The sequence below is a fragment of the Xiphophorus hellerii genome, chromosome 18 (assembly GCF_003331165.1).
Source record: "Xiphophorus hellerii strain 12219 chromosome 18, Xiphophorus_hellerii-4.1, whole genome shotgun sequence".
NCBI classification, from domain to species: domain Eukaryota; kingdom Metazoa; phylum Chordata; class Actinopteri; order Cyprinodontiformes; family Poeciliidae; genus Xiphophorus; species Xiphophorus hellerii.
In genome coordinates, this window is record NC_045689.1 from 20,657,290 (window position 1) to 20,678,784 (window position 21,495).

General features: G+C 37.1%; 1 protein-coding gene across 2 annotated transcripts in view; it reads right to left on the reverse strand.

The window, feature by feature from the left end:
• Positions 1-9,709, reverse strand: part of LOC116707878 (leucine-rich repeat and fibronectin type III domain-containing protein 1-like protein) — a 183,590-nt gene extending 173,881 nt beyond the window's left edge. For both annotated transcript variants that reach the window (XM_032545553.1, XM_032545552.1), the window contains exon 1: positions 8,684-9,709. The gene's annotated coding sequence lies outside the window, so the exon portion shown is untranslated. The remainder of the gene's footprint in view (positions 1-8,683) is intronic.
• Between the last annotated feature and the right edge of the window lie 11,786 nt (positions 9,710-21,495).

Below are 21,495 nucleotides of genomic sequence, written 5' to 3' on the forward strand. Positions count from 1 at the left end.
CATATTGCAATTGAAATAGCTTGAAATGAAGGTTAAGGTAAGACAGAAATGCATTTAAACAATTATACTATGAGAATATTGCATGAGAAAAATAGCCTTGATTTCAACTTTGCACAGTGAAAATATAGAAACACAGAAAAAGTAGGCAACAGTATAAACACACAACACATCTTTCTGAGATAAAACCCCTAGGTGTTTATAATAGTCCCCCTTTAAAGCTAAATTAAAAATGCATAAAGAAAAAAGTAAACAGATTCCGCTACACACTTAAACACACAATAGGCTGTAGAGAATAAATTAATTTTAAAGGTTTTATTGCAGGAAAGTATAAAACTATGTTCACATTTATATAATAAATGCAAACTAGGCACCCACAAAAACATCACCTCCAACAATTAAGTTTTTCTTTTTCTGAAATTTTAGAGATGTGCTATATTAAAATTTAAATATAGCTGTTTTATAATTATGCATCTGATTATGCAAGTAATTTTAGCATGAGAAAGTCAAAAGTTCAGTTAATTTACTGGTCTTGCATTTTGCATTATTATAACTCCAGAAAAAAAAAAGTCTTACAATAGCTGGAGATACAGCCACCCAATCAGGAATTGTATCAACAAAAACATTATGTATATATCTGTTTTACACAACTGTTGAGGATCTTAATTGGACAGAAGGTGCTGAATTATCAAATTACAACCTAAATGTCAAAGCTCAACAAAATGTCTCTGTAAAACAAAGTAGCTCCACATGCAGCATAAATATTATACACCAATAACCTATAGTTGAGTGAATGAGCACTTCTGATCAACTAAAAGACAAAACTAGGCTTACTAATGAGGCCAAGACATTTTGGCTATTCAACTTGAAACACAATGAATGTGATTGCTCTGACTTAGAAATTTAGATGACATAAATGAGGCATGTGCTACAGATTTTCTTTTTTCCACAATTTTATTGATTTATTTTGTTTCTAAGTTCATAATATACCCTTAGATTTATGGGGGTTAAGGAAGTTTATTTAGAATGAACAATTTGGAAATATTTTTTAAAGGTCAGCATTATTTTCTTAAAAAAAACTTAATTTGTATCACCAGCCAAAAATTTCTGAAACATGAAAGAATATTTTAAATAAATAAAACAAGTTTCCCTAAATAGATCCTTGCATTGTGAAATTAATTACAAGTATAAGTTTATTTTCTGAAGATCTGTGGTACAAAAGTTTCTTGAGTAAAACATTAGAATGAACAGCCACAAACATCTGAATAAATCTAGAAATAACACTAAAGCATATTCATTATTAGTTTTTGCTAAATGAATTTTACCAAAAAAATAAAATAAGCACAGCTATTTTCTTTTCTTAACCCTGCCATGGTCTTAGTGCTCAGGAGAAGCACGACAAATGTCATGGTCGGACAGCAGGGAAGGGCGGGGTGGGGGGCTTGTCCCGTCAGAAGGTCAGTTTCCAAAAACACACAAAAATAATCTCTTAAAGTGTGGGGTCACACAGACTACACACAAGGTAAAAAACTTGTTGAGTCTAAATCAGGGTTAAAAATTCACCTTTTGGCCAATAAAAAAATATTTGACTCCATAGGTTATTTTATTTACAAAATTATAAGCTGCTTCAGAAAATGAGACTTCTTTTTTCCTTTCTAATATGTAACACACTCCCATCACTCAAGCAAATCCCTCCTACTCCATGTTTAATACAGTGTGAATCAATGCATTGAAATCATGATAAAGTACTTCACATTGTCAAATGTTGCACCAGCAGGAAAGCTGAAAGGCTTTGAGTCTTAAATGTCACGTGATATCTACCCTACAATCTCCAAACTATGCTGCTCTACGTTTTACAGAACAAAAAAAAAAAAAACTTAGAAGCTCTGACAAAGAAAAGTGTAAATATAACTCCTCAGAAATTACAAGGTTTGGCAGCAGTTGTGACTGGTTGCTCTAATCCCTTGCATAGATTTTCAGACATCTTCAGACTAAACCCTCAATAAGCCAGACGGATAGTAAAGCATCACCTCCGCAGCCTGTTTTAAACTGGAAATCAAGGTCAAACGATGGCCTAAACCCATATAAACTCCATCCCGTCAGTGCACGAGGCTCCATTTTGCTGGATTATGTTTGATTATGTATTTGAGCCAGCCAATCCAGTCTATCCTTAAATGCAAATGAGAGATCAAATCCACAATAAAGAAGCTGTGATCAGCAGCTGGTTTTCTTTTTTTAATACTGTCACCATTAGAACTAGTGATCCCTCTCTTATAAAAACTGACATGTCAAGTTTGAACTCCTATAAAAGAGGAGCTGTACTAAAATGAGGTTCCTCACTTATCTACATCAAAGTTGTTCAGCTACATATATGAACTCAAAACTGGGCCAACAGAGCATGCACTTCACCATCAATCAAGGCAGCTGGAAGGGTGGCCAAGGGTTCTTGTGGGCTCCCAGCAGACATTAATGGGATAAAATAAAACTAGAAGGGCACTTAGAGATTATATCCTCCACTAAGGCCAGTGCCCCAGTTTTCAGTTTTATAGAGAGTGATCTGGATCCAATTAAATATAATGGATTCTTATTTCGCCCATGTTACAAATCTCCTCTAAGTTTAATCAAATACAACGAGCAGTTTCTTCTTCTTCTGTAATCTCACTGACAGACAAAACACAGTTGTGTTTGTTACAGGCCTGTTAACTGTCAAGGATTCAGCTGTAGAGTCACGTGACTGACATTACACATCTTCAAGCCAAAAGTAAGTTTTGCAAGTGCAAAACAAAGTTTTACCTGATTTCCATACAAATGTACTCACAGTTCAGGAATTGGCAGGAAACAGAATATAGCACCTGCAGCAGCTTCCTGTTGGCTCATGCTTTCACATCCTTGCAGGTTAATCACTAGCTGCAGCCTGAAGGATGTCTTCATTTATCAAAATATAATTACAAAAAATCTTGTAAACATATCACAAAAAATGTCAACTCTAACAGTCCAAACAGCAACAATCACACAGCTTGTCAATAGAATAAGTTCTTAAATTACTTAATGACACACACAACATATTCAGAAAAAAAAAGTTTTAATTGATCTAATAACTCATTTAAATGTATGATCGATTGATTTCCCCAATTCTCAAAACTAAACATTAAAGCATCCATAATCAATGGGGAATTTTAAAAAATCCATATTTATCATATCAAAAACCTCTAATACTTACTTCAAATGGTATTCTAAATACATTTTGAAGTACTACTTTTGCATCAAGTTTTCTTCTTTGTGAGAATACTTTAACTTTCAGGTTCTGACCTACAAAATAATAACAACAAAATAATGCTCTGTTGGAGCAGACAGAAAATGGTCTGACAGTTAGAATTATGAACAAATTGATTTTTAAGGTTAATTGTGATCCTAAACCTTTGATCAGCTGATAAACAGCCAGTTTGAGTTAAAGTTCAGTTTTAACTTTGTCTTGATTCAGTTTCTTTTTTACAATGTTGAAGATTTCTTCACAGCCTACCATGATCCACCACCATAAAATTTGAGTGTTTATAATTTCTTCCTTGGTTTTAAGATTTTATCAGGGGTGTAGATGTTATCAGATAGAATGTAAATTTTTGTTGAACAGCATCTCAAGCTCCCACCAGTGGTGCTTTATGATGCCCAATGTGGTCCCAAATCCAATTTTGGGAAACATTGATCTGAAACTGCAGACAGCAAGAACTGGTGTCCTGCAATTTTTATTTGTCTCTCTGCTTCAGCACACCTGGCTCCAACATTAGGCCGTTAGCTGAGCTTGACTACATGATAGTGACACAGTTCCACCATTTAATTTAAGCGTATAGGCCAAGGGACACATTGAGGAGTTGCAGAACTCTCGTCCCTCACCGCTCTAAGCTAATCAGGTGAATCCTAAACGGGATGTGTAAATAATATCTGTGACATGCACTTGTTTTAGGCCAAGTGCATGGAAACTATGAAGTTAGAAATATTTATCATAGCACTTCTTTAAAGTTATATCACTATTAGTTGAATATGGTGTCAGATTGGGAAAATGTATCTTTATGCCTCATTCTGATTAGATGTTTGTCAGACACCCTTATAAAAAATCCTTTCTGATTCACATGCACAGCATCACCTCAACAGATAAATGTTGAGGTAGTTTAAAGGTAGTTTAGGAGGTATCTTATAGTTTACCATCTAAACCACAGGTGTCAAATTCCAGTCCTCAAGGGCCGGTGTCCTGCAGTTTTTAGATGTATCACAGGTACAAAACACTGGAATGAAATGGCTCAATTGCCTCCTCGTGTAGATCAGTTCTCCAGAGCCTTGTTAATGACCTAATTATTTTATTCAGGTGTGGTGCAGCAGAGGCACACCTAAAAGTTGCAGGACACCGGCCCTTGAGGGCTGGAGTTTGACACCCCTAATCTAAACTATAAGGTAATAACACATTGCTTTCATATTTCCAAAAATGGACAAATAGTCCTGGAGTTTCTTTCTACTTAGTCATCAAGTTTATTCAATGTGTGCAAGAACACAACTATTATAACGAGGGAAATAAGTTGTTAGACTGTATAAACACACTCATTTTGTGTACTTAAGTACACTCAAGCTTTAATATATATATATATATATATATATATATATATATATGTATATATATATATACTTACAAAAGGTATTGTACAATTTCTAATCTAAGCTGGAATGTTGCTCAATGTTTCTACACAACAAGAAGCAGCACACCACAAACATTGAATATCATTTTTGTAAAAATTGTAAAAAGAAAAAAAATAGCAGTAATTAATGAAAAAGTAAATGGCACATAACGTTACAGAACAGACAGTCTGCTTCACTCCAACACCACTTTGCCAGCTGCAAGTGGAATATTATATTTACGATAAAGTAACCAGATAGATATTGATCACCTCAGTAAGCGAGCGTATTTCTTAAATACTGCATCATTCTTGAAAGCACCTATAATGTAGTTTTAGTGCTGAGATTTTACATCCAACTGCTCCTCTACAAGTAGCTAGTAAGCACAGAAACAATTAGGTAAACAAAATCCCCCTGTATATCTATTGTCTATACAGGGGGTCTTCAAATCCAGACCTCAAAGGCCAGTGTCTTCTAACTTTTAGATGCGCCTCTGATTCAACACACCTGAGCCAAATAATGAGGTCATTAGCAGGACACCTGATAACTTCATTGCATAATGAGGAGGTAATTATGCCATTTGATTAAGGTGTGTTGGACCAGGCACACATCTAAATGCCCTCGAGGTCTGGATTTGAAAGTCTATACCCCTATTCTTACAGGAAACTGGGAAGATAGAGGATTGTTACGGGGCAGCTATCTCCAGCAGTTACTGGACAGGAAACTCAGAAAAACCACATGCACAAACTCATACATAAAGGCAATTGAGAGAAATGAATTCACCCATCAGGCATGTTTTAGTGTGTGCCAGGAAGCTACAGTACCTAAAGAAAATGCTCTCATACATAGAGAGAAACATATAAACAAAGTACAAAGTAACTTTGCTTTTTGCTTAACTTTGCTTTTCTTAGTTTCCTATTTTGAGGTATTGATCATTTAAAAGGTTTGCTTTCATTACATCTTATAGAGATAAAGCTATTTTTGAGAAATAACTTTTGTCTTAAAATAACATTTTAAAAAAGTCTACTAGTGGTTACTAAGGTCTTTGTATCTAGTCCTATGCAGAATATCTGGCTTCAGCTTAACATAAAACAATCAAGTGTTCCTATTTAACCACTAATGCAAAAGAAATTAAAAAAGACAGATAAGATACACAGTAGTTATTTTATTACCTAACTGTGAGTGTGTCTTCTTGTTTCCATGGCAGTGGAAAAGTATTCTGTTCATGAACTGTATGTATTTCTATTTCTGAGGGGGACGTGGAAATGCATTAATAGTGCATTTACCAAAAAAAGAAAGAAAAATCACCAGAACACGAGTATGTTGTGTGCTGACTATAGCACATGTGTCAGGTTCACAGATAATTTAATGAATCAAGGTCATTAAAAATAACAGTAAACAAGAACTGTGCTAGCTTGCTTCCTAATTATACAAAAGCATGATAAGCATAAGTCTTTTTTTTTCATGTCTTAGCAGATAGCCAGTCTCTCGAGGGACGGTAAACTTGCTTGAGCCATCAGATTTAGTTTACATTAGCAAGGATTTCATTAGGTATGCAAACAAAAATTTATGAATACCATGGTTTTTTTTAAAGAAAAGTGAAGCATGGCCTTGAAAATGTTTTTCTTCATATAAAAGTCTGAACGTGTGGCATGCTCTCCTGAGTCCATATTTTGTTGAAACATCTTTTGCTGTAACCTGGTAAAATCCAGCCCCATTTTTTATGCTTTGCTTTGCACACAGGGTTTAGAGAACCTCGACTATTGAGAAACAATCGCTTACTGGCGACATGGGCTCTGTTGAAGTTTTACATTTTACCCAGTCGCTAACGTTTGACCATGATGTATGTAATGTTTCAGTTCAATTAAGTTTACTGGAAATTGCCTGTGTGATAAACAACCCCATGTGGAGTAGAGACACAACATCTTTGCCGGCAACAAAATGTCTTATATGTTCCTCTTACTCAACTGTCATTGCTCAATATTTGAAAGTGTGGCTAGGAAGCATGCCACGGCTTCGTTCACGTCATCTGCTTCCATTGAAAACTACAAACCTATATAGGCAGACTACAAATCAAAAACGGCGCAGACAGTTAATGTCGAAGGTCTGATTGAAATTCAGCTGGAGAAATCAAACTAAGTTTGAGAAATCCGACAGCGCATTTAAATGAGATGAGAATCGAGTGACAAAGCAATGACCAAGGCTACCTTTGCTGCAATTATAGGATGATATTTGGGGAGGCTACCTACCAGTTCTGCAAATTGACAGACTGATGTTGTTGCACATTTTTCCTTGTCTGGACTTTGACTGGGATATTCCAAGCAAGAATTTTATCTAAAACATTCCATGTAGTTGTGTAGACGGTATTAAAGCTGTGTATGTGTGCAACTCCTCCAGAGTAACCATAGGGTGCTCCACTGATTGTTGCTGCCCTTGCCCATCTGTCAGTTTATCTAGATGATCATGAAATGGAAACTGTCAGTTATGCCATAACCTTTACATTTTCAGATGATTGATTGAAAAGTATTCTGACAGAATAGCTTGGGGACACTTTCTCTATAACTTGGTTTTGCTTTAAATTTTTTCACAAAATCTATGATCAGTGTATTGTATTCCTTTGTGATACGCTTTGCTTATTAATGTTCTCTACTAAACCTCTGAGACTTTTCACAGCTGTATTTATACTTAATCATACGCAGGTGGACTATATTAACCAGTTAGCTGGCTTTTGAAGGCCGTCGGTTGAATTTTATTTTGTCAGAGTTAAACCAGCTGAATACAAATACCTTCCAGACATTTTAGATTTCCTTTTATAAACGAGAGGATATCAATTTTTGAAAACCAGATATCTTTTTTTTTTTTTCACTTCACAATTATGTGCTACTTTGCCTTGATTTGACAAAATGTGGAAAAAGTTAAAGGGTTCAATGCAAATCCCTGTATATATGAGCTAATAATTTGTTCAAAATGATGTTCAGCAGCCCTACAGAAGCACAGCTGAGTCACAGGTCTGCCGATCGTGGGACAAAAATTAGGAAACTAGTAGCCATATTTGTATCTGTGATTATATGTGTTTTAAATGGGGCTACAAGCCAATGCAAAACCCAATCAAAATGCAAATGGGGCAGTGAGCAATGAGGAAAATGTACCAGATAAAGATCAGCTGATGAGCTGACACAGCAACCTAAACTGTTACCTGAATAGTGTTGCTGGTCTCTCTATGTGTTCATGTCTCCATTGTGAAGCAAACAGACAGTGAACATGCACTGGATTGTCCCAAATAGTGCATAACTATAGTACAGGCTTTATTTTACACATGCTTTTAGAACTTATCCTCAGGGATTATTTCACAACACTGTAACACCTCTTTTCTGTATGATTTTTCATTCATTATTGTCCCTTTCCCCACCAACCTCCCTCTCCAACTGTTCAACTCTGCCCTCCCAATCTATTTTATTCCATTACCTTCTGTTGTCCTCCCATATTTTCTCCACTTACCTTTTCAGTAGACCACCCTCTCTGCTGCTATTACACCCCACCAGCCCCCATCATCTAGCTCATCTCCTCTTCCTACACCCTCTCGGTATTCCATCTGAGCATTCTCCCCACCCATCCTAACAACTCCCTTTTAGCCTCTCCAGTTTTACTACCCCCGACGCCCCCTCCCCTTGTGCTCAGTTCAACCTTTCTCACCCAGCCATCTGCCACCCACCCCTGACAAAACTCTGACTCCTCTGTCCGTAATTCTTATTTCGGACGTTTCAGACCCCCTTTTAACCACCATGACGCCCCTCTCCTTTCCTCGTGTCTTTAATCAAACGAGAGGATATCAATTTCTCCCTGAGTCGTGTGGGAGAGAAAACACCAGCGCCATTATCTCCTCCATCTGCCTGCTCTTCCATGGACTTAACTTCCAACATTAGAAGAAAAATAAATTTATGACAAATTTCTTCCATGTAATAGAGCGATTTAAACCAAAAGGGTGATGAGAGAAACCAACTGTACAGAAAATGAAATTAGAGCCTACCTGTGCGTCTCCTGGTGTTATCTCTCCTTGCTTGATAAGCCAGGTGAATACCCCTCCTCAGAAAAGAGCCTCTTAAATAATCCTCCTCCTGATCTCACACGCGTCTTTAAGCCAAATAAGCCATCATATCCACTTTTCTCCGTGTTTGTCGCCGCGCAACGGGGTCCTTAAGGATGGTGAGGGGGAAACAAGGCGTTTCAGTTTAGTTCCCGCTGAGCATGCACCAAAAAGACCCCTAAACCGCCCGGCGGCAGCCGCTCTGACCCACAACGGTCCACAAATCAGCTGGGACAGGAATGAAAGAAAAGATGGATGTGACGCTCCAGTTAAACCGGCGCACAGCCACTCTTTACTGAGATATTTCCTGTGTTTTTTGTCCACACGATCGATTAATCAGAAGCGAAAACTAAAAAAAAAGAAAAAAAAAAAAAACACCCAACTGCCGAGGGCTGATACTGCTGGAATCCGGTGTCTGAAGCGGAACTCAGAAACCACAGTGCGCTCTGGTTTTCGATCCGCTCTCTGTGGACGATGCTCCGCGCGTCTCCATTCAGCTGTCACTACTGCACATTTTACTCATCTTTGCATGCATTGGATCCACATTTACCTTTAGGAAAGATAATCCCAGCCGGTTGATGGAGGCTGATATTACGTCCTAAACGTTTTATCTTGTATTTTAAAATATATATATAGAAAGCAAGAGTTCACTTTTTAAAATAAAATAAATTATAGGATCACTCCGTTATTAGCGGGTTTTCACCTCTTTTCAGTGCCAGAAGTGACTTTGTCTTGACCTCTCTCCTCTCTCCGCATTGCTTCCTCCAAGGAAATATGCCGGACACCAACAGCGTGGGCAAGCTTTAAAAAGCGCTGCAAGCTCAAGACAGAAATCAGCCTCCGTCCCCTATTTCGTTCCACAAAAAAAAAAATCCGCTCCAACGACGCGTCCCTCTTTCCTGCAGTTACTTTCACACTGTGCGGCGGTTTGTCCCGGGAGGCGCTACGCCCACCAGCTCCTTCTCAGGTCTCTCCCTCTCCCTCCCTCCCCTGTGTCGGCGTGCAGCCCTGTCTGTAGACGAGTTGCTGCTCCAGGATTAGGCTGCAAGCTGCTAATAACAGATGGATGCGATATGACGCCGGTGGGTGATGCGATCACCGAGGCGTTCGCCCGGCAGAAGTGGGTGATACATATTAGGGTCCGCCAGCAGACTCTCCGGTCCGCACGGCTGGAGGTACTTGGAGCGCGGAGCGGGGACTTCAAGGTGGGCCCATTTAAAGTTACTGCTATTTTAGTCATTGATTAATGTATCCAAACTACCCGAACTTTTTTTTTTTTTAAATTACATTGTGGCCCAAGACAAGAATAGTGGAGTACTGCTTAAAGTTACACAGTCAAAAGATAACAGTAAAAAATTTAGTTATTTGGCCTGTCATAAAGAAAAGAGTGGGATTTCATTTTTTCACCATGCTATTCATTCAATAAGAAATGTTAGAAATATTTAGTTTGAAGCTAAGTATTTAACCTACTACATTTTTAGTTTGGAGCTCAATATTGTTTCTTAACTAAATATTTAGTGTGGAGCCGAATATTTAGTTAGTCATATAAATATTTAGCTAACTAATAAAGTATTTAGTTAGCAAGCCAAATATTTAACTTGCAAGCTAAATATTTAGTTCAGAGCTAAATATTTAGTTTGCTAATTAAAAAATGATGCCTTCTCTTTAAAGGGATTCATGATTAAACAGACTTTATTTAAGAAACATTTATTTTAGATGTACAAACAAAACAGTAATATGAAGGAAATTTTGTTTTTTATACATTTTAATAAAATATTGTCGTAGCATGTTGCCATGTTGTTTACACAGCAATGCATTCTGCGTAAATGAGGTATGCTTGGTCTAATGGCGCTAGCTTCATCCAGTCAAAACAGCAATGATGTCATTAAGCCTTTTCCATTTGAACCAAGCAGAAATCACAAAGAGTAATAAGCATGAGGCAGACCAAACGGAGGAAGATGAAGATGTTGGCCAAAGAAGCTGGTGTTTGTCCTGCTGCTGCCACTTTCAACATCATAAATGAAACAGTGAATGATACATCTGGTCAGACTGTGTGATCCGGTAAGTAACACCTGTTTAGGGTCCGGTCATGGGTTCTGGATTCACATTCAGTATCAGCGGCAGTGGCAATAGCTTTTAGCATTTAAAAGAGCTTCCAGAATAGCCTGTCTCTGATATTTCTCCCAAATATGAAAGTAGTTGTAGCTTAATGTAAATGTATCATGATGTAGAGAAATTTGTAGCCCTATAACCAAGCAGTCATTTCACACTTTAATGCATTGTAATGCATTGCACATTGTTGTAATTGTTTAAAGTAGTCTTGAGCAATAGTTCTTGTGGGTTTTTAAAGGTTTTTCAAAGCTCTTTTTTGGACTTCGGCATCTTCATTTTCTTTAATGTCCCTTGCACTCCTTGCACCTCACCAGAATTTTCTTTTGTGTTCTGCATGCTTAAATATTAGGACAATTGGAGGGCAAAGGAAATTCCACATCTAAAAGAAACATTTTAATTTAAGTCAATACTATTTGAAAGTCTTTGAGAAGTAGCACAAACCCAGTGAAGATCTCATTCAAATATTAGAGATGCACCCACTGACTGCCATGTTTCCAACTAAAAGTCCTTACAAAATAGCTTGCATGTTGCGCTATACTCTTTCATTATCTTTCGTTATCTTTTGTATTATTTCACACTCAACATTGAGTGCTTGTAACAAAGAACCTAATGATTTAATCCAGAATTAGTTATGTGCTGAGTTGTTTTATGTGTTTATACTGGTTTATCCTCTTATTTTTGGAGCCTTTTAGCCAGAATAATTCATTGGTCAAAATTAAGGACCCGATGAACCAAGCAGTCCTCTGAAATTTGTCAAAGTAAACCGAAAACACCCGAAAAAGCTTTCAGAGCCCAAGAAGAAAGAAATCTTTTGACAGACTTTTTGAAAGCCTTCCAGAAATATTGATAATTGTCAATTGACAAAATTACAAAAATCTGTTTCCTTGCAAGCAAAATATAACAATGAGGAATGGCTAAAGAAATGTGCACCATACAGTGTTACATTTGTTGTGAGGCTTTGTATTTGAGATTTTACATGCCAAATAGATACTCTAAATTTGTGTTTGATCAAAAGTTCCACATTTCCATGGCTTTTCATGTTACATGGCAGAGCAACCTCTTCTAACACAAAATATTGCTTTTACACTCCCTCCTTAGTTCATATTGAGCAAACAAGATGTAACATGTTACACACTTCAGAGAGGCTGCCACAGTAAAGGAATTTGTTGACAGGATGTAGTGGCTGTGTCTACCCGACTAACTTAGCCTGCTCCCAGCACAACAGATGACTCTAATATTTATTTATCAGCAAGAAAGCAATGAAACCAACATCCCAATTATGACAGACTGTTTGTGCAAGCACAAAAAGTGAGCTTTACTTAAAGCTTAAAAGTTTTCCTTTCTGTCAAGTTCCAGTCTTATTTGCAACAGGGCGAGAGATATCATGCTTCTCCCTGTTACTGATTAGGAGGAGAAATTAGTTAGCAGCAACAATTTGTTAAACAATGATATGTTTTCACAGTTTGCAACCATTAGAAAAAAGAAATAGCCAACACAATAGGCAGATTATCCGGCTCACTTTCCAGGTTCTGCAGGGTTTCATAGATAATAAAGGGTGAGTGTTCTATCTCATTAGCAGGAGATGAGATAAATTACATGGTGCACTGCTGGCAGAGCAGAAAGTAGTTCTAGATTTTAGCTGGTTGTGAGCTCAAGCCTGTGAGCATGGGTAGATACTGAGGGTAAACGAAGAAATCTAAAATAACTAGACAAACGGATCATGATGGAACCTCTGACTGTTTGGCTCATACCTGGAACAAACATTTCAGCTGAGCAACAAGAAATGAGGGAGCTTGAGATATTGTGTCAGGAAGCATATTTTGAGGAGGATTTTCATTAAAATGCATTATTTCTGGAGATTTTGAGTATCTTAGAGTAATGCTGTTTTATGTTCTAAATGCCTATAGATTTAGAACAAAGCAATTTTGTAAATATTCATTGACTGAAATTAAGTTCACAAGTCCCATCCAAAAAAATCTGACATCTCATAAATATCCTTTTCTAGAATGGTTTTAGTATAGCTAATAGGAGTTGGTGTTTCAGTCCCCATTACAAGACAGTACTCTTGGAAATGGCAGAGGTTCATGATTGATGTATAGGAGGACAGGTAAATCCATGGCGTCTTCATGTGAGAAGCCTCGCTTATCAATATTTTGTTAAGAGCCCACAACATGTTTGGTGTTTCAGATATACCTCACAAAGTTTTATTCCATCCTGTTACATTTTACAATCTGGGTGATGTTCTCTCATTTTTATCCACAGTGAATAGCTGTTTCTTTTCATTGCATTGAACAAGGACTTGATGGTTCACTTGAGATTGTAACTTCTCCCTACCATGTTTTGGAGATAGTGCATCCTAAAAGGTAGAATAAATCAGAATATTTTATTTTTGTGTTGACCATGAAAAGGAATAAAATATAGAACTAAGAAAAATAATTAAACATATAGGAAAAAAAATGCATATATATGACATAGCACAAGTCTATATAAAGAGATAAGTTCACAATATGTACCAAGGAGATGTATGCCAAATTGAATAATCTAATGAAAGCTGAAATTTCATGTTACTGTAGAAATGTCAATTATGCACAAATAATTTAATTTGTAAAAAATTACACAGATCCAACATAGGAGGTGTCAGACAGGAGGAGTTATAGAGTCCAACTGCCTCAGTTTGGAAGGACTTTCTGAGGGTATATGGTATATGTTTTGGTGGAATCAGTCTACCACTAAATGTGCTCTGGTGTTTGACCAGTCTGTCTGTGTGTCATGGAATGGGTGGGCGACATTGTCCAGAATGGCATACCGCATCCTCCTCTGTGCACTGCCATCAAAGCATCCAACTCCACTCCCACCACTGGCCTTACAGATCAGTTTGTTGAGTCTATAGGCATCCATTACCCTCAACCTGCTGCCCCAGCAGGCAACAGCAAAGAGGATCGTGCTATCCTCAACAGACTCATAAAAAATCATGAGCATAGCCTGGCAGATGTTAAAGGACCTCAGGCGCCTCAGAAAGTGGAGACGACGCGAGCTATTCCTGTAAAGGTAATCCTTGTTCTTTGAACAGTCACGTTTATTGTTGATGTGTAGTCATAGGTATTTGTAGTCCTCTACAATGCCCACATTGTCCCTCTGGATAGAGACAGGGATCACTGCTGTCTTGTTCCTCCTCACATCCACAATCAGTTCCTTTATCTTAAATCTCCTTCTTGCCATTTCTAGAGCGGATATGTCAAACCTTTAGCAGTTTTGACATCCTTACGATGTTAGTTGGGATTACTCTCCTTGCAAAGTGCTCGTACATTTTAAAGTTTTTCATATTTTGTCACATTACAAGCACAGACGTCACTATATTTGGTTAAAAATGGATGTGACAGAAGTAAAATGTAGCTTTCAAACTTTCCCATTATTTTGTGTTATTTTATTTATTTAACCATTATTTTACCAGATATTCCCCTGTAGTAAAATCTTTTTTTCAAGAGAAACCTGGCCAAGTTGCACATTGGTGTACAGTATACAAAACAAAATAAATAAAAGTTACATACAATTCAGTCATATGAGTACAAAACGGAATAAAAACTTACAAGGACAAAGTATAAAATTAAGACCTAATAGAATAATTTAAGAGAGGTCTATTAATCATATCTAAGAATAACAGTTAAATAGTTTTTGAGCTTTAAAATAATTTAAATTCTGACATATAAAAATTGCTTAATGTAAATTATGCAGTTTACATTAAGCATTGTTATGGAATTGCATTGTTGTCCTTGTTAGGATGGCTGTCCTGCTAATAGGTGAACTTCTGCTTCAGCCCTTTGAAGCCTTTAATACCTTTCTCCTAATGTTGCCCATCAGCTTGCTTAATCAATCTTTCCACCATAATGCCTGCTTCCCTGTCTGACAGATTGATGGCCAGATCTGTACAACATGTTGTCACCTCCACTTCCTATGGTGGTGATGGTGTGTTCATGGTGGTGTGTCACAGGTGACGTTTTGCATGTAGGGATTAAAGTTGAATGATGGTCTCATGCGATCAGAGTACCTTTTGCCAGGTTTGCTCTGTCCTCTATATTGCCAAACAAGACTTCTTATGGCTTGTTTGAAGATTCTGATAACAGCCAGATGAGGTTTTTTAATGAGGAAAAACATCAGAAATGGATTACTTAATTCAGTGTAATTCAAAGAATAATTTAAAGAGACTTTCCAAGATACTGCGTCCACCTTCTTTTTCAGTATGGAAATTGTTACTCTAGTGTTACAATTGCAATTTAACTTTACGTGGGATGCGAGGAAAAATCCCAGATTTATATCTAATAATGGATTTACAGAAACATTTGCCAAACAAACTGAGCAATGCAACAGAGCAGCTGGATGCAAGAATATATTTAATTTGTACCAGCTTTTCTCGTGACTTAGCAACAAAGGTTTGAGCATTTGAATAAAAAATATCATGGAAAAAGTGTCACGTTTTAACTACTTAAAACTCTTGCATTTAGTTGTAGTGTCATGATTTTGAGGAAACCATGTGTCAATGGTCTGTTTGATTATTTATATCTAGCTCTCCAATTTAAAAATTTCATCAAATTCAGTCAAATATAATATTTATTATTTTCATTCACTATAATAGGGCATGTGAGATCAGAAGAGTGAAAACTTCAGGTGAACTGAAGAGGAATATTGAGAGCCGAATGAGACGGAGGGAATAGAAGGAGGTTTTGAGAGGGAGAGAGAAAGAGAGAGAGAGACTATAAAAATGGAGCTGAAGACCTTCCAGCTGATTCAGCACCATGGACAGTGCCGCCGAAGGATTCAGCTGCACAAGGCCGGAACAAGCTTTATCCTCAGAGAGAAAAGCCAAAAGCTCCTCTCAACATGCTCTGATCTCTCACTGTAACACACACAGAGAGAGGGAGTGAGAGAGTAAATGGGAGGGAAATAGAAGGGGAGTGGTGGAGACGTCTTTGCATCTTCTAGACCTATATCTCCCCTGCCTGCCACCCTCCTGAACCCTCTGTGGGTTTTTCTTTCTTATCATTTCTCTGCATGGATGCACTCTTTGTGGCTCAAAAAATAGTTCACAATAAGTCAAGTTTGAGTGTGCCACTCTTTCTGTGTGTGCATATGTCCTTGCGTCTTATTCCAAAAGGTTTTATTTGTTTCTATGTTTGTTTTTTTTCTTTGTTTGTATAGATTTTAGGGTATGATATTTTTTTCCCCCAGAAGTCTCCAAATTTAGAGAGAAAACATGAGTGGAGAGTTCAAAAGGACAATGTGCACTGAAGCGGCTGAGTGATTTACAAACAGCATAGGAGTGTTTGATCCTCAGAGAGAGTCTTACAGACAAGAATGTGTACCAAGGAGAAGAGAAAGAGGACATTAAAAAGTAAAAAAAAAAAAAAAATAAGGAATTTTAAAGTGAGGGTATGCGAGAACAGAGGCTACAATTCCCCTTTGAACCTTTTTGTTGTTAGACCATCAGTTTTCCCCTGGTCCATTTTGTTGTTCTATTCATGTTTTATAGACAGCTACAATCTGCTTTTAGTCTCCCACATTTATTTTTCACAATCACACATTAAACCTTTCAAATTATAAGACGTGATGTGTCTAAAAGTATTCATACTGCATTATATATTTTGTCATGCTATAACACAACAAGAAATTTCCAAGGATTTTATGCAATAAGACCTGAAAACGTAAAACATTTGTTCAAGGTGGAAGGAAAGTGAAGTGACTTGTGTGAGTTTTTTTGTTTGTTTGTTTGTTTGTTTTTTTGTTACAAATAAAAGTCTTAAAATTGTGGCATGGAATTGCATTCATTCTCCTTTTATCAGATACTGCCAAAAATCTAGTTCAACCAGTTATTTTCAAAAGTCACATAATCTCTATGTAAAGGTAGTTGTTTTGTGAAGGCCTCAGTTTGAAACATACCCCATAAACCTGCAGCTGTAACCGCAGCAAAAAAGGTTCTTGTACAAACTATTAACTCAGGTGAGGTGAGTATAAATGCAGAATGTATAAATTACATTCATATTTGTGAATGTAAGACAGAAAACCACCTCACCTTTTACTTCCATTTCACAAATATTCACTTTATTTGTTTTGGCCTGTCACATGAAATCCCAGTAAATGCATTAAAGCTTTTGGCTGTAACATGACAAAATTGTGCATAATCAAACTTGATAATTAAGATCTTGATTTTCATACTAAAACTTAACTAAATTCCACTTGTGCCCTTCCAAGCATGTTTAGCTGACACCAGTATCTTGTGTATTTCTATTCAATTGACAAAGCAATTACTCAACGGATTTAGATCAGTGCCAAAGTCTGACAGATCCTCAGCTTTGCAATCAAACAATTGAATACCATTAATCAGTTGCTGTAGGAGTTTCACTGAATAAACCAGAAATCTGTTACACAGAGAAGATACGTAAACACAATTGAGACATTTTCACAGACCTTTGTTTCTAAGAATTTAGTTAACCATATTGCATCTATCAGGATAAATTAATCTATTCCAAATTACATCCTTTCAATATATGAAGAGCTGGGCCAAATGTGAGGTCATTTGTATTAATGAAACACAGTTTTAAATGTACACCAAAAGAAAAAGAAAATTTTCCAGTTAATTTCTAACATTTTATTTGTGAATCTTTTTTTCAGATATATTTGACCTTATAAATGTCAAAAACAGAAATAATATTTCTAATCCAGTGTGAGCCTTCTGTGTTGACAAGTGTGAAACTGTGCTAATAGAAAATATGGGACCATGTGGAACAGTCAATAAAGAATTAAACATCCTCTTTAGATTGCTCCTGGGTGAAATTAACACTCTCTTATTTGCATTTTTATGCCAGTTGTTTTATCTGTATGTTTTAAGTGTTGAACTCTGCAAAACACACAGGTGGCATGAAGAATAAAAGTAAAAATCCCCAAACATTTAATTTGCGCATATCCCAACATTCATCTAAAACATTCAGCAAGCGAGAACGATTCAACATACTCGCTTTTATGTCTCCAGGAGAAAATCCACATCTGGATATCTGCAGTGGTAGATGACCAGAGATGTGACAGTGTTGTCCTTCAGAGTAGCAAGGTTACAGTTTAATTGAGCTGACATGAATTGATCTCCTGACACATCCACCACTCCATGACCATCTATTAGTGGGGACAAAGAACAGAGACAGAGTCAGGCAAGGCATCGTAGAGCATGAGAGAAGCGGATAGACAGAGGGAGACCACCCATTAATGGCCGACTGTCACAACACTGATGCAGATGTGGAAACAGAGCAATAGTACAGACTGAGAAAGATAAAGATCTTGAAATTACCCCAACAATTTCAGTCACACACTTGCAAAAACAAGAAAGCAGAGACAGAATGCAAATTATATACGACATTAAAAACACTCCCCAGTGTTTTTTTTTTCACACAACACATTCTTAAAACGTACTAGCAGCATGAGATATGTCTGAGAAATGCAAATATATTCGGAAGCATTTTATTTGCCAGCTGTTCAGTCTTGCAGGTTTAAATCTTTTCAGGTTAAGATGACCCATCCTCCCCCAAGTAAAGATGGCAAAGGTTCTTAATATGACCAGACAGTCTTGAAACCATACGTCACCTGTTTAAATTCTTTTCTGCTTCTTTATGAAGCATAAGCAAACCACCTTACAGAAGGAAGATAATACTCCATAGGGCTATTTTTAAAAAAGCAGCGAAGCAACAAGAACAATACAAAACAGGAAACTTTAGTTGCCTGTTGCGTTTGTGATGTTACTAGAAGCATGTGTGCATAAAAAGTTGTTTAAACGAGAATATATGTTTAATTTAGATTAAATAATTTATAGCAAAAGGTAAAAGAAGTTGTTGCTGAATAGTTAAACTATCTAAACATTGTTTGATTTCACTGAAATGTTGAGCTACTAGCTGTCAGGATCTGTGTTTTTCTGTGTTTATTTAGAGTTTTCTGTGTCCTTAAGTCTCTTCGTTGTCCTGTCCTCCCCTTGATTGTTCCCTGGTGTGTCTCGTTTCTGTGATTACCCTCCGTGTATTTAACTCCACCTGTGTTCCTTGTTCCTCGTCGGGTCCTCGTCAATGTTTAGTCTCTTCGTGTTCAGTGTGTGTTACTCCTGCTCGTTGTTTGGACTACGTTATTTTCATTAAAAACATCATTATTCATCATACCTGGGTCCGCTGCATCTGCCTCACCACTCTCACCACCCGCACTTCATGACACTAGCCTTAAATTAACATGGGGTACAGGTAAAATTTGACAACTTAAAAGCATACTTATTAAAATCATAGTTTATTGATAGTCCTATGACGAGATAATATATTTTACTTAAGAGAAGTCACAATAAGTTACTGTGGGATCATGTGCTGATCTTCAGAAACTAAGTAGCTAAAGGTGGCACAAACATATAATAGTTATTTCCACAGTAAACATTTCACATCTAAACACACATCTACAACAAGATGACATTACAGAAAAGTATTACACAACTTTTGATCTCACCGAAAAGAAATGTTAGCCCTCATTTGACTGAATCTGCTTTGCTTAGCAATTCCTGGGACGACTTTCATTATTGTCTTAACGATTCACCACTTTGGGGGTTCAACTCTTGCTAGACTCAATCAATATTGAGGTTCCCTTTTATCAATAAATAACTAAGCATCTGAAACCTAATAAAGGTAAAACTTTAATTAAGACTTCAACTTAATGTTTAATAATATAACAGATAATGTGAGGGTAAAAAATGGATGACAAATGTGAAGGTGCCAAAGATCACAATTAAATTGCAAGTCAAATTGGGTCAGGCTTAAGGTTTATGCTGAAGACAATGGCTAGAGAAGATCAAACAGAGGAGAGGGAAGATGGAGGAAGAAGATAAAGAGCTGTTGTATGTCTCCATCTCCCAGGGATTTGCTATAGAAAACTTGATGGGAGAAAGATAAGGAGGACAGGAAAGGTCAATAGAGCTGCCACAAGCAACAGACGTGAGAAGCATCTTTGGGAGCTGTGCAGCACTGGTCAATGTGCTGTCAGTTAATGAAGGTTTCTGTGCACGAAATGGGGCAAATGAGAAATTTCTTCAATTCAAAGGCAGAGATACTTTATTGCTGTCAATGTGTTACTTCTGGTAATCTACTCACATCCTAAAAGGTGTGAACAGATATCACCCTAGTTGGACCCCAGAAATGGAGGTAAAATTTAATATCCTCTGTTTCATCTCTTATTTATCTCTGCAGATTCTCAGAGTGGAGAAGGTTTTAGGTTTCACTCCTTGACCTTTAGAAATGTAATTGAATTTATACAAATTTCTGGTTAGGTCAGTATAAAAAAATCCTTAAAGATGCAGCAATGACACAACAAAGAAGAATTGGTTTAAAAAAGCTTCTCTCTATGGAAGCACAGGAGAGTCATTGGCTTACAGCATTCACTCCTCCTGTACGAGCACATAGTGGCAGCAGAAAAACCACTTGCATTGTCTTGTTGACTTTACAGCAATCCCTCATTTTGAGCATGCATGTAGCGACAGCGAATAGGAAAAACAACCCTTTAACCTCTAGCAGAACCTGGCTCAGTACGAGTGGCCATCTGCCATGAGCAACCAAGGAGAATGCACAAAAAAAACCCCAGAAGAATTGAATATGTTTACATTTTTAAAAAGATCAAGACTCTATGTAGCAAACTAGAGTTTGCTCTAGAGTTCCTTCTAGCAGCATCTAAAGCAGTGATTTTCTGTCAAGAGATGTAACTTGATCTCTGAAAATTATTTAATTCAGTTTCAAACTGTGTGACCTGAACTTAAAACAAGTTTTTGTATAAGGGTCAATTTGCACAACACTGGTGGCTGAATCGTGTGAAGACAAACAGAGTAAATTTTAAAAGATTTAGAAAAAAGTCATGTCCAGCATGACAGAAAGGTGTGCCGGGTCAATCGGTGGCATTGTGACACTGCTACAGATCGATGCAAAACACACTGGGTGTGTGTAAAGAAACCATGTGAAGTAATCAGCGACGTGGTTCTGCTTGGGAAGTTGGAGTTCATAGTTGAAGAAGACCAACAACAAAGTTAATACTGGTCTTAGCATGAATGCAACACCGAATGGCACCATGTTTATTTGTGAGAGTGAGGCATAAGTGGGTGCGAGCTGCAGCCGTTTCAAAACAGTTTAGAAAAAGAAGCAGCCTGAAAGCAGGAACACATTTTCAAAAATAATCATTTCTGGTTTCCCAAAATGCTGAATTTGGGAGAATGACAAAATACTTTTGCAGATACGCCTAATGTCATCTCTCTGTGGATGAGCCCTTAATCACCACCTTTGTAAAACGGGGCACACTAACATTTAAATAAATGGCTTTCAAACCACCAATACATATGAGACTACTCAGCCTAAAATAATCTGAGTTAAATGACATGCATTACAAAGATATAGTAGTATTTAATTATTATCTAGTGTCTTTACAATGATGCAGCTGTGCTGTTAGTGTTGTTGACTAATGGCACCAATAAATGACAGACCAAACACACACTATTTTTAGGTAGCTATAACTAAATCACAAACACACAATTAAAAGTTTCCATTTTACAAGCTCTTCTGTTTTTAAAGCCAAATCTTCTTGAGATTTCTTTCCTC